The 12376-nt window shown below is 42.3% G+C and overlaps 3 pseudogenes across 3 annotated transcripts; all 3 read right to left on the bottom strand.

The window, feature by feature from the left end:
• Nucleotides 1–4288: 4288 nt before the first annotated feature.
• Nucleotides 4289–5129, bottom strand: LOC103645744 (RNA recognition motif superfamily - PLN00036 superfamily pseudogene; annotated as a pseudogene). Its single transcript, XR_002267498.2, has 3 exons — nucleotides 5052–5129; nucleotides 4880–4952; nucleotides 4289–4791 (listed from the first exon to the last, which is right to left on the bottom strand). The product of XR_002267498.2 is annotated as an RNA recognition motif superfamily - PLN00036 superfamily pseudogene (transcript).
• A 354-nt stretch (nucleotides 5130–5483) lies between these two features.
• Nucleotides 5484–7113, bottom strand: LOC103645745 (rho GTPase-activating protein REN1 pseudogene; annotated as a pseudogene). Its single transcript, NR_163496.1, has 6 exons — nucleotides 6978–7113; nucleotides 6739–6790; nucleotides 6556–6631; nucleotides 6249–6412; nucleotides 6041–6118; nucleotides 5484–5818 (listed from the first exon to the last, which is right to left on the bottom strand). The product of NR_163496.1 is annotated as a rho GTPase-activating protein REN1 pseudogene (transcript).
• Nucleotides 7114–7256: 143 nt separating this feature from the next.
• LOC103645746 (LOC103646907-like pseudogene) lies at nucleotides 7257–8883 on the bottom strand (annotated as a pseudogene). The gene is made up of 2 exons (NR_163497.1): nucleotides 8382–8883; nucleotides 7257–7338 (listed from the first exon to the last, which is right to left on the bottom strand). The product of NR_163497.1 is annotated as a protein-like pseudogene (transcript).
• Between the last annotated feature and the right edge of the window lie 3493 nt (nucleotides 8884–12376).

The raw sequence follows: 12376 nt of genomic DNA on the forward strand, positions 1-12376 counted from the left end.
GACAAGTATCTTCGGGACCTGATTCTGCCGAAGCTACCACTCTTATTGATCCAGCTTTGGCTTCTTCCGGGGTTATTGCTTCGTCACCAAATAACAACTTAAATGGGGTAAAGCCTGTAGATCTTGATGTTGTTGTGTTATGGCTCCATACCACTTTGGTAAGCTGATCTGGCCACTTTCCCCTTGGTTGATTAAAGATTAGCTTCATTATTCCTGTCATTATGATGCCGTTGGCCCTTTCAACAAGCCCATTCGACTCCGGGTGCCTGACTGACGCAAAGTGGATCTTCGTGCCAATTTGATCACAAAAATTTCTGAATTCTTCGGAGTCAAATTGTGTTCCATTATCTACAGTTATAGCCTTCGGCACTACGAAGCGACAGACAATATTTTGCCAGAAAAATTTTTGGACAGTGGCCGAAGTTATTGTAGCTAATGGCTTCGCCTCAATCCACTTGGAAAAATATTCCACAGCAACTACAACATATTTCAGATTGCCTTGAGCCGGTGGTAATGGGCCCAGCAAATCGAGGCCCCACCTTTGCAATGGCCAGATGGGTTGTATTAGCTGTGTCAAAGACGAAGGTTGTTTTTGATCTCTTGCACATTTCTGACAACCTTCGCACTTTTGAACTAACTCAGCTGCATCCGAAGCTGCCTTCGGCCAATAAAATCCTTGACGGAACACTTTTCCAAGTAACGGCCTGGATCCGATGTGGGATCCACAAAGGCCTGCATGTATCTCCTTCATCAACTCTATACCTTCGGCTCTAGACAAGCACTTGAGCAGCGGGGCACAAACTCCATGCTTGTATAACTCCCCTTCTATAATGATATACGGACGAGCTCTTGCCTCTATTCTTTTATTATAAGCTTCGTCATCTGATAGGAAGTTGCCCTGAAGGTAAGAAATTATTTCAGTTCTCCAATCTTCACTGTACACAGGAGAAATAGTAAGAACTGCTCTTTCAAGTAACTCTACTGAAGGTGCCTTTATTGTTTCGAAGAATACATCCGAAGGTAGCGGCAGCCCCTGTGCTGCAGACCTGGCTAACAAATCAGCATGTTCATTTTGCCCTCGAGGGATATTCTTAACAGAAAATCCTTCGAAGGAAGCTTCGATCCTTCGGACTGTGTCTAGGTATTTTTCAAGCTTCGGGTCTTTAGCCTTGCAACTTTTGTCAATATGACCCGAAACAATCTGAGAATCAGTTTTAAGGATCGCCCTCCTGATCCCCATCGCCTTTAGTTTCCGAAGACCCAGGAGCAAGGCTTCGTACTCAGCAATATTATTTGTGCAGCTGAAGTCCAGTCTTGCTGCATAGCAAGTTTTAACCTTGGACGGTGAAACCAAAACAGCAGCTGCTCCTGCTCCGAAGGTTCCCCAGGAGCCATCACAAAACACTGTCCAAGCTTCGGCATCTTTATTCGCTTCTTCGCCCTGAGCCCCTGGCGTCCAGTCGGCAATAAAATCTGCCAATGCTTGAGACTGGATCGAGGATCTGTGCACATAATCAATGTAAAATTCATTAAGCTCCGCAGCCCATTTTCCAATTCGGCCAGTAGCTTCTTTATTTCTCATGATATCTTTCAACGGCTGCGAAGAAGGAACAATAATATTATATGCCTGAAAATAATGCCGAAGCTTCCTGGATGCCATTAGAACGGCATACAACACCTTCTCCAGTTCTGTATAATTTTTCTTTGAGACACTAAGGACCTCAGATACAAAATATATTGGGGCCTGCTTCTTGATTTGTCCATCAAACTTCTCCTGCACAAGTGCCGCACTTACTGCTGAGTGCGAAGCTGCCACATACAACAACAGAGGAGCCCCTGGCATTGGTGGAGTTAATGTTGTTAGATCTATCAGGTATTGCTTGAGTTCTTCGAAAGCTTTTTGTTGAGCTGGGCCCCATTGAAAGACTTCAGCTGATTTTAGCACCTCGAAGAAGGGTAGATTTCTTTCCGCTGATCTGGATATAAATCTGTTAAGAGATGCCAGTCTTCCTGTCAATCTTTGGGCCCCCTTTCTTGTGGTTGGTGGCTCCATTCGAAGTATAGCTTCGATTTTATTTGGGTTAGCTTCAATTCCCTTTGTTGAAACCAAGCATCCAAGGAACTTACCCTTCTTTACTCCGAAGACACATTTTTCTGGATTCAGCTTCAGACCAGCTTGTCTGAAACTGGCGAAGGTCTCCTGCAGATCAGCAATATGGTCTTCTTGCTTCGTGCTTTTTACAATAATGTCATCAACATAGGTCAACACATTTCTGCCTATCTGAGATTGGAGAACCTTCGCAGTCATCCTGCTGAAACTCCCTCCAGCATTCTTAAGCCCCTCAGGCATCCGAAGATAGCAATATGTACCACTTGGGGTTATGAAACTAGTCTTCGACTCATCCTCCTTTTTCATCCAGATTTGATGATAGCCTGAGTAACAATCCAGGAGACTCATGAGTTCCGAAGAAGCTGCTGCATCAACTAAAGAGTCTATCCTTGGCAGCGGGAACTCATCCTTCGGACAAGCCTTGTTGAGATCTGTGAAATCAATACACATTCTCCACTTTCCATTGGCCTTCTTCACCATAACAGTGTTAGCTAGCCATTCTGGATACTTCACTTCTCTGATAACTCCTGCACTTAGGAGTCTTTTTACTTCGTTGCGAGCCCCTTCGGCCTTGTCATCAGACATTTTCCGAAGCCTCTGCTTGCGGGGTCTGAAGGATGGGTCAACATTGAGCGAATGTTCAATAACATCCCGATTCACTCCACAAAGATCATTGGCTGACCATGCAAAAACATCTTTATTGTTGAATAAAAACCTTATCAAGGTTTTCTCTTGATCTTCAGATAATTGCGAGCCCAATAGCACCTTCTGCTCTGCTATATCCTCACACAGCAGCATGGGCTTCGGCTGATCAGCCGAAGCTGCTTTTTCCCTCCTGAACCTGTACTGTTCACAAGCTTCAACTCCATCTATATTATGGATTGCCTTGGAATCAGTCCAGCTTCCTTCGGCCCTTCTGGCAGCTTCCTGACTCCCATGAATAGCAATAGGCCCTTGGTCCGAAGGTATCTTCATGCAGAGATAAGCTGGGTGAAGAATTGCTTCAAAAGCATTTAGGGTACCACGACCAATGATGGCGTTGTAGGGGTATTCCATGTCAACAATATCAAACACAATTTGCTCAGTCCTTGTGTTATTAACAAATCCGAAGGTTACCGGCATGGTAATCTTCCCGAGTGCCACAATCTGCCGCCCTCCGAAGCCACAAAGAGGGTGCGTAGCATCATGAATCTTGTCTTCAGGCTCTTGCATCTGTCTGAAGGCTTTGGCAAATATAATGTCAGCTGCACTGCCTGTGTCAACTAGGACATTGTGAACCAGAAACCCTTTGATCACACAAGAAATGACCATAGCATCATTGTGAGGATAGTCCTTGAGCTGAAGATCTTCCTGAGAGAAGGTAATTGGAATGTGAGACCATTTTGACTTAATGAAGGGTCCCTGCACTCCAACATGCTGCACCCTTCTCTGAGCCTCCTTCTTCTGCTTTTTGTTAGCTGGCTCTGAGCAAGAACCGCCTGTTATCGGGAGCACCAGCTTCGAAGCCGAAGCAGCTCCAGCTTGAGTGTTGAACGAAGCCATCAGCTCAGAAAGGTGGAAGTGAGTTGACCGGAGGTGGGCGCCAATGTTGGGCACTTGTTCTCAAATGCTAAGAATTAAGAACAAGGCAACACAAAAAATGTTAAGTGTTAAGGTCCTTCGTCCTCCATAACGATATATCCCTTCGGGATATAAAGCATTTCGGACGAAGGTTACGAAGGACATACCTTCGTAAGCATAACAACGAAGAATGAAGCGTTCACATAAATCATAGAATATGAAGTAAATATTTAAATATCGTCATAGAATTATCTCTACTTGTATTAATGAATATAAATGACTTTGAATTACAAATGTACCTTCGGTCCTGCGGAAGGCAAAAGTACAAGCGTGATGTGAAAGCAAATGACAGGTTCACGTGAACAGTACAGAGGTACTGTTCATCTATTTATAGGCACAGGTCGCAGCCTGTGACAAATTACAATTATGCCCCTTGCGAAAGTTTACAGCATTGACTCAGACCTATATGTATAAAAAGGTCATTCTATCTCTATGTCGGTTTAAAACGCCGAAGCTCCATGAAAAGGGACCTTCGGCCATCTCTTGGAGACGACTTCAGCCGAAGCTGCTTCTTCGTGTGAGACCTTCGGCGCACCGAAGCACGACCCCAACAATATGAATTCAAGTCTCCACATTTTGCGGCCACCAAATTTGAATTCCATTCTATGTTTTCGTGTACAATAAATAGGAGAAAACTAGACATAGCAAAAAGCTCCAAGCAGGACGTGGATGGTCTCGAAGCTGCCCTTGTGCTTCTCCCTGTTCTTGATCACTCCTACACGCCCGGTGTTCGTCCCGCCGGTCATCATGACCACGTTGCCGACGTCAAACTTGATGAAGTCCATGATCTTGTTGGTCTCCAGATCGATCTTGATGGTGCCATTTCTGCAAACTTTTAGCTATACAGAAGGGAGATTGTGTTTGGAGTAAAGAACGACCAACCTCACCACATTTGGACTCAAAGAATAACTTTGGATCTGTTTGAGTGACCTGCGTGTATTAAAACAGAACCATGACAGAATGAATACCTAGTGGTAGTAGCATGAGTGCAGGTACCAAACCTTCTTGTCAATGTTTGTGCAGTAGATAGTCCTTGCACACATTTCACGTTCATCGTCAGACTACAGAGCACAGAAAATCGACCAACTTTCTTAGAGACCATATCAGAGAGTAAGCAAACTGAAACATGGTTGGATATGGATATATTACCCTCATCAGTGAACTCTATGAAAGCAAACCTAAGGACTGAATTTGGGTCCCCACACATGCGACAGTCCACAACCTTCAGAGAGCATATCCAAGATTATGCACAGTTGGATCAAAATCAAATGGGGAACTAAATACATGTAAGAGGGTTTACAACTGTCCCATAAATTTGTACCTGTCCGCAATTTATAAATAGTGTTGCGAGGTTTTCTTCAGTAACCTGAACAATAGAAGAGAAATTAGCACTAGAACTACATATGATTGTTAGTTAGCAACTCAAACATTTCACTACAATATTGAATAAATAGCACACTACAGAAGCTACCATATAGAATAACAGTTAGATAAAAATTGTCCTAATACATTACCCCCAACGTTTTCAACTCCGATTGGCAAAAAGGTAACACTGTCATGTATGACAGAAAAGAAAGGGGCGCAGCCATACAAAGCTATGGCAACAACTACATGTTTTAAGAAAGGTTGGCTATTCACAATTAATTTGTATTTTACAAAAACAACAGTATAACTAACTACATCAACAAACACTATCTTAGTAGCCATAGAAGTGTGCCAAACTTAAATATGTGCATTGCAAAATGTTTGTAGATAAGGGCATGTATTGATTTAATTATGGTAGTTACTTTATGTCATCAATTCGTATTACATATCAGTTTGATTGATTAATACAAGGTAACTACTGAATGCATAAACAAAGTTTCAAATTAATCTTACGGTATGCTTTAACCAGGGCAGTGCAACATGATGCAGGAACTGGAGATGACGGCATCTCTCTAAGAACATATTGTATTAAAGGAAAACCAGACAAATATCAGTGAAGAGCATTCCTATTAAGTGAGATTGTAACCAACACTTGCCAGATATATACCTTAATACAGTCACCAATAACATGAGCATCCTCTTCTGGAGAGAACTCGTTTTTCCCTTAAAAACAAACTAAATGTGTCTTAAATAGTACACAGAAGATGGTAAAGCAGTCAAAGCAAATAAAAATACAATTCCCACACATTATTATGGCCCTCATAAAATATCTGTATGAAAACATAGTGAAGAAGACAAATTATTTTAAATTGAAGTAAAGACTGCCAAACACCAAACGTAGTTATCCTAGATAAGAAAACAAAAGGTTCAGTCCAAAGAAATCACCCTTTTCATAATCCTGAATTCTGCGTTTGACTTCTTCAACATCAGCAGACTGACGCAGGATGCCCTCTACCTTTACCCCTACAGATAAAGGTTTTTTTTGTGTGTATTAAGACTATGTTGAATGATTTATAGCCATTTATGCTTTTACTCACCACAGTGTAAAATTTGCTAAGACTGTGTAATGACCGCAATAAGCAAAAGAACTTACCATGATCTTCAATGAACTTCAGGGCCTTCTCCAGAAATGATGGACTACCATCAGCATGCTGCAGATCTCTCACTGTGCAAGAAGTCTATCTGATGAAGGACTGCAACTTCAACTCCTGCGGCACCACGCATTCGCTCGCCTGCGCGCCCACGCACTGCCGCACACTGAATTTGCAGGTCCATCACAAGATATGAGAAACAATTCTGTATTGTGCGCCTGAAGTAATTGTCTGCTCCATACTCATGTATGAATATACCAACTCTACTTTTAAAAGAAAAACTATTACTCATAGAAAAAAGGAGCATACCTCTTCCCTGTTTCCCCAGCCATCATAGGCTACATAGTATCCATTTTGTGCTGTAGCTCCAACTGTTGCTTTATACCTAGCATTTTAGCCAATCAAACATGTTGTAATGAAATGAAGTGAAAAATATTAAAGATAAGATTATCTAGACACAAACAATGATAGATATATCAAAGAGAAGCTCACACATTCTCCATCTTCACTCCACCCAGCTTGAACTCTAGTACCAACGCCAAACCTATGGGAATGTGAAAATATTGTAATGACTATGCTCGTGTTTTTTCTTAATGCAATGGTCCATGGTAGCGAGGTTACCAGCCAGGGAAAAAGCAGACATAAGTGTAAAGCACTCGACAGGGGTTGATGGCTAGCTAATCTACGCTCCAAACTGTGATTAATAAGATAAGGAAGATGGTGGTACTTACTGATGAGGGTCCCACCGTTGATCCGGGACTTTGTGCTGCCAAAGGCGGCGACGGAGAGGGCCCCGCCGCTGACACCTAGTCGCTGCAGAGTTATTTCTACTCCATACTTCACCGTGTGAGATCTTGCAAACCTGAGGTATGAATATCTAATAGCATGAATCTAAGTAGCAAGTGATAGCACATATCACAAAACAGTTGCTGTGAAAACCAAATAAATTAAAAACGATGAGATAGAGTACACAAGTTACTCTAGCCACAACGAAACGAGCACCTCACCCTGTAGAAAGTCCTGCTTTGAGTACAGGCTGTTATAGTCAACATCAACATCCGTCTCAGATTTGGAATCCAGGAATTCTGATACCTGAAAAAAGTAACAGGAGAGATAACGATAGTATCATACGTAAGTGACATAAATCATAAATGGGAACTCCATGCTTTAGATAAGCGGCTTAAAAAATATGTTCCTAAAGTGGCCTACAACTAAGTGTAAGATAATGTGGTGAATGTTGTACCCATGAATAAAGTGAGCACTTATGCAATGTTGTACAAGATTTACCTCATCGACTAGTTGCCTAACTAAAATTGGTCATGCAGTCCCAACAACAAGAATCCTAATTTAACTCCTAGTTAACTTCTAAAATTTTCATGTGCCTAATACTTCAAATATGCTAATACCTTATATTAAAGTAGATCTAAAATCACCCACTTAATCACATATATGTACTAGTCCACCTCATAACCGTGCACAAAATCATTTCAAATAAACTCATAATTTTAGACCTAAACTTCACATATAAACACAATCAACACAACAACACTGATAGGACCCGTCAGATAGCCGATAAAAATTCTGAACTCATCCTACGCAATTTTAGTTCACCACAATCATAACATCGAACCTATAAAACCTAGACTTGGTCATATCATTATAAATAATGGGACAACTAAACAAACACTTTATGGCGAGGCACTTCAACGATCATCTAATATAAGCACTACAAATACTTAATACCACCACAATATCTACAAAGAAAAGAGAGGAAAGAATCCTTCCCTGTATAACTCAATGGACTAGCACGCAAGCACTGCTACGGATCATGAGGTTATCCCAGAGCACATCAACCTCAATCAATTCCGAATACACAAGAACGACGTCAATCCCATGGCTCAGGCGTCCCACCGAATACCTGGCGAGCATCACATGACCTCACTCCTTTAATTACTTCCTTGCTCAAACATGGGGATTTCAATTCTTCACAAAAATGCACACATATACACAATTAATAATTAAGCACGGGCGCCGGATGGGAAACGAACAGAGCAAAACACGACACGGACGTGACCTGAGCAAACATCGGCGTGGAGCTAGGGGCCAAGCAGAGGAGGTACGAAAAGGAACGGTACCTAGATGCTTGACCACGCCATCGGGAGGGGCTGGGAGCTCGGCATCGGCCTGGGCGTCGATGGAGAGGAGCAGGGACGGGAGGGGGCGCTCGCGTGCTGGCATGGGGAGGGCGCGGCGAGCAGAACGGTCGGACCTGGCAAACCTGGTCGGAGCAGGGAGGGAACCAGGGGGATGGAGGAGCTGGACGTGAGGGCGACGGCACGTCCGACGTTGGGGCTGAGGCGAGCTCACCATGGAAGCAGGGGCACAACCATGGTAGGGTTGCTGCAGAGAGGAAGATGGAGGGAGGGGCATCGGCTGGACACAACAACAGGAAGGGGAGCTAGTTGGACCTGAGCAGGGCGACGTCGGCCATGGAGGTTTGGGCATTGACGCTCGGCTTGGGAGAAGCCAGGGATGGCGCTTGAGGAAGAGAGATGCTGGTGAAGGGATCTCACGTGTGGGGGAGGAAAACTGGGCTCCATGCCTCCATGGCGGCTGAAAGGATAAGGATGGTTGGAGAATCTCCTGTTGAGCGATTTACACCAGGATAAGGCCCTTAAGGATTGGTTTGGTGACAAGGGGATCCCGAGAGGATTGGAGGTGATTGAAGGGGAAATAAACTAATTTCCCCTTCAATCCCCTCTTATCCTCCCGGGATCCCGGGTCACCAAATCAGCTCTAAGAGTCATGCGATCCATTCTTGACTCTTGAGAGGACAATGCCGGCTACAGAAAAGCCTAGAAGCCCCAAGCGGCTGGAGATAGAGCTGATGATTAGTAAAAGAGAAATTAGATCTTTCTCCCATTTTCTTCAATAAAAGAATATAAACCCGAGCTCTAAAATTAGAGTTTGAACAGGGTATAAGTGGATCAGATCACAATGATACAGGTCGACAGTACTTGTGACAGGGTTTAATTTAATCGAAACCAAATTGAATTTATCTGAATCTCATTTATATTGGCAAAAGCAAATTTTAGAAATCCGAGTTCTAGTATTAGGATTTAGACGTGGTCTAATTTAGTCGGACCAAAATTATATGGGTGATTGTATTTAGACAACTTTTGCTTAAGTTTGAAATTGGACAAAAATGTATCTGCTAAGGAACATATTTAATTTCTTCGCCTTAATGAATGGGGAAACTGATTAATTGCGAATGCACGCTCTCGGCTCCAATTTTCTCGGTCTAGTTTAATCTCGCATCAACACACTTGTCGTCGAGCTTCTAATAAACTTTACTCGGGTCAAAAATTACAGGAGTGGGTCGAGGTTCCAAATTCTTATCCGCTTAATCGATAAATTTTAATCAGACACAAAATTCGACATTTCGGGAAATAAATACGAGAGATCAATGTGGCATCGAAATTGTGATCCTTTCTGAAGCGACGTCGCACAACGTTCACGTGGGCGAGAGGCTGCGAGCTGTCCAGACACGGATTTGCACCGCCACACGCGTCATGATGTCTGACCACAGATAGACATGGGCAACGCAAGCGTGAAAGAATTTCAAACAAATTTTAAGGAATCAGATTCGATTTCAAAGATTGAAGTTTAGGCAAGACGTCGATGGCTCAACCCAAACGATATTGGATCTGATGTTTCGGAAGATTACTAAAGCCTAAATTTTTGCAAAATAAATTAGGACAATTTAAACAAAAGGAGACAGGCATGATATCAAAATCGTGATAGACGAAGATGATCAAAATTTAGTGTCCATTTTATTCACCGCTATCACGTGTTAAAGTCCGCACTCGTGGTCGAGCCGACAATAAACACCTGGGGTGTTACAGATAAGTTTTACTTTATATCATATATATCATCAAACTAAGTCGAATTCACTATTCACTATGGTTTTTTCACAATATGACTTATCAGAAATATCATACTAAGATGGTTTCGTATTTAGAAGTGTCTAGTATACCCACTAACATCTAAGTCAGTTCTTATACCCTAGACGACTCTAATAATATCTTTTATTTGAGATGGTTTCATATGTAGAAGTGTCTAATATACTAACCAAAATCTAAGACAATTCTTAAAATCATAATGAATCAAAAGGAATATTTATTTAAGATGGTTTTCAATAACAATCCGTCTTAAATCAACATAAGACATTTCTTACGATGTAACCGTCTCAAAACACTTCTTTATTAAAGACGGATCTCCAATAAACTGTCTTACCTTATTCATCACCATATGATAAAAGACGCTTCTATAAAATGCACATGTATCTGTCTTAAAATGTGCGTCTTAAATAAGCATATTTCTAGTAGTGAAAAATGGTCGCTCGGCCATGAAAACGTGTGCTATAGTTCATGGGACCAAAACAACCTTACCAGTCTCTATGGTCAAATAATGGGTGGCGGTCGGGAGGCACAAAATCGCTGTTCGACGACAAAAACATGTGTCACGGGAGGCCAAAATAGCCTTACGGGCCGCCGGGGACTAAAACGTGTACTATGGTTTGGACACTAAAATTCTACCATGCCTGCAAGCTTACTATGGTTTGGAGACTCAAACTTCATTTTACTATGGTTTGGACACTAAAACCTTTTAGTGTCGGTGTTTAAGGTTAGGGTTTAGGGATTGGATCTTGGGTCTAGGTTACCATAAAAACATGCGCTATAGCTCACTTGTGGCAAAAAATGTCGTAACGGCCTCTCCGATCTAAAATGTAGGTGGCAGGTCGGATGAGGCCATAATCAGCCTTAGCAGTCTCAGTGGCCAAATCATGGGTGGCGGACGGGAGGCATGAAATCGTCGTTTGACGATGAAAACATGTGTCACGGGAGGCCAAAAATAGCCTTACCGGCCTCCGGGGACCAAAACGTGTACTATGGTTTGGACACTAAAATTCTACTATGTCAGCAAAGTTGATAAGGTTGGGAGACTCAAATTTCATTTTACCATGGTTTCAACACTAAAATCCTTTAGTGTCGATGTTTAGGTTTAGGGATAAGATTTATGTAACACCCCTGGTGTTACTATAACTAAAACTTGAGCATGGCATCATAAGCATTGGCATTGCATATGTTTGACACACCTAGAGTGCATTCACTAGGTAAAAATTTCAAACAAGTTGTATTGTTCTAGTGTTTTTCAAATAGGACCCTGGATAGGGAACTTAACCCTAAATAGGGATTAAAGGGGTAAAACCAAACCCAAGTTGAGAAAACCTAAAAGCTTTAGGGTAAAAGTCATAAAATAACCCCAAGAATAAACTTGAATCACCTTTATACCCCTGGGATACCAAAAACCCTAATTGGAACCCTGGAAAACCCTAAAACCAAACCCTAGGGACCTATGTGCAAAATTAGTCCACTTTTGGACTAAAGTGCAAAAACCAAGTCAAATAAGTTTCTTAAGTCCTTTGGTTCACAAATGTGTGGACTTGAAAGCCAAACATTGAGTTTTGGACTTAAATGCAAAATGGACCAAAGTTGGAGCCTTGTAACTTTCAAACATGTTCTTGTGAGAACAAACATTGAAATTTCAGAGTTTTGGCTCAACTTTGGAGCCTTGTAACTTTCAAACTATAGAATTTTTGCCCTAAATCACCACACCAAAGTTGTAGAGCAATCAAAGGAGAACAATTTTGCTGAAGAGAGCAAGCCATGTTCTTGTGAGAAATTTGGAGATAATCATGCTCTAAACTTGACTGTCAGGCTGTTTAAGTTCTGAATCTCAGACAAGCAGCGCAACTGCAGGCACTTTGGGCATGAATTAATACATGATCGAGCAAGTATTTGCCTAGGATTGCTATACCAAGATTATAGCTGGATCCTAGGGCTACAACTTTGCTAAAGAGTGTCGATCATGTTGATATATAAAATCAAGAGAAAATCTGCCCTAAATCCTGGCTGTCAGATGACTGAAGAACAAACGCCATGGTACAGTGCATTGGGGAAACAGATAAGGGTCTGATCGCCGCGGCAGAAAATCTCACCGCCGACGACCTATCCGCGCCGCGATTTGCGCCGGGGTCGAGATGATTAGGCGGCGAGCATCTCCCTGC

The sequence above is a fragment of the Zea mays genome, chromosome 2 (assembly GCF_902167145.1).
Source record: "Zea mays cultivar B73 chromosome 2, Zm-B73-REFERENCE-NAM-5.0, whole genome shotgun sequence".
NCBI lineage: Eukaryota > Viridiplantae > Streptophyta > Magnoliopsida > Poales > Poaceae > Zea > Zea mays.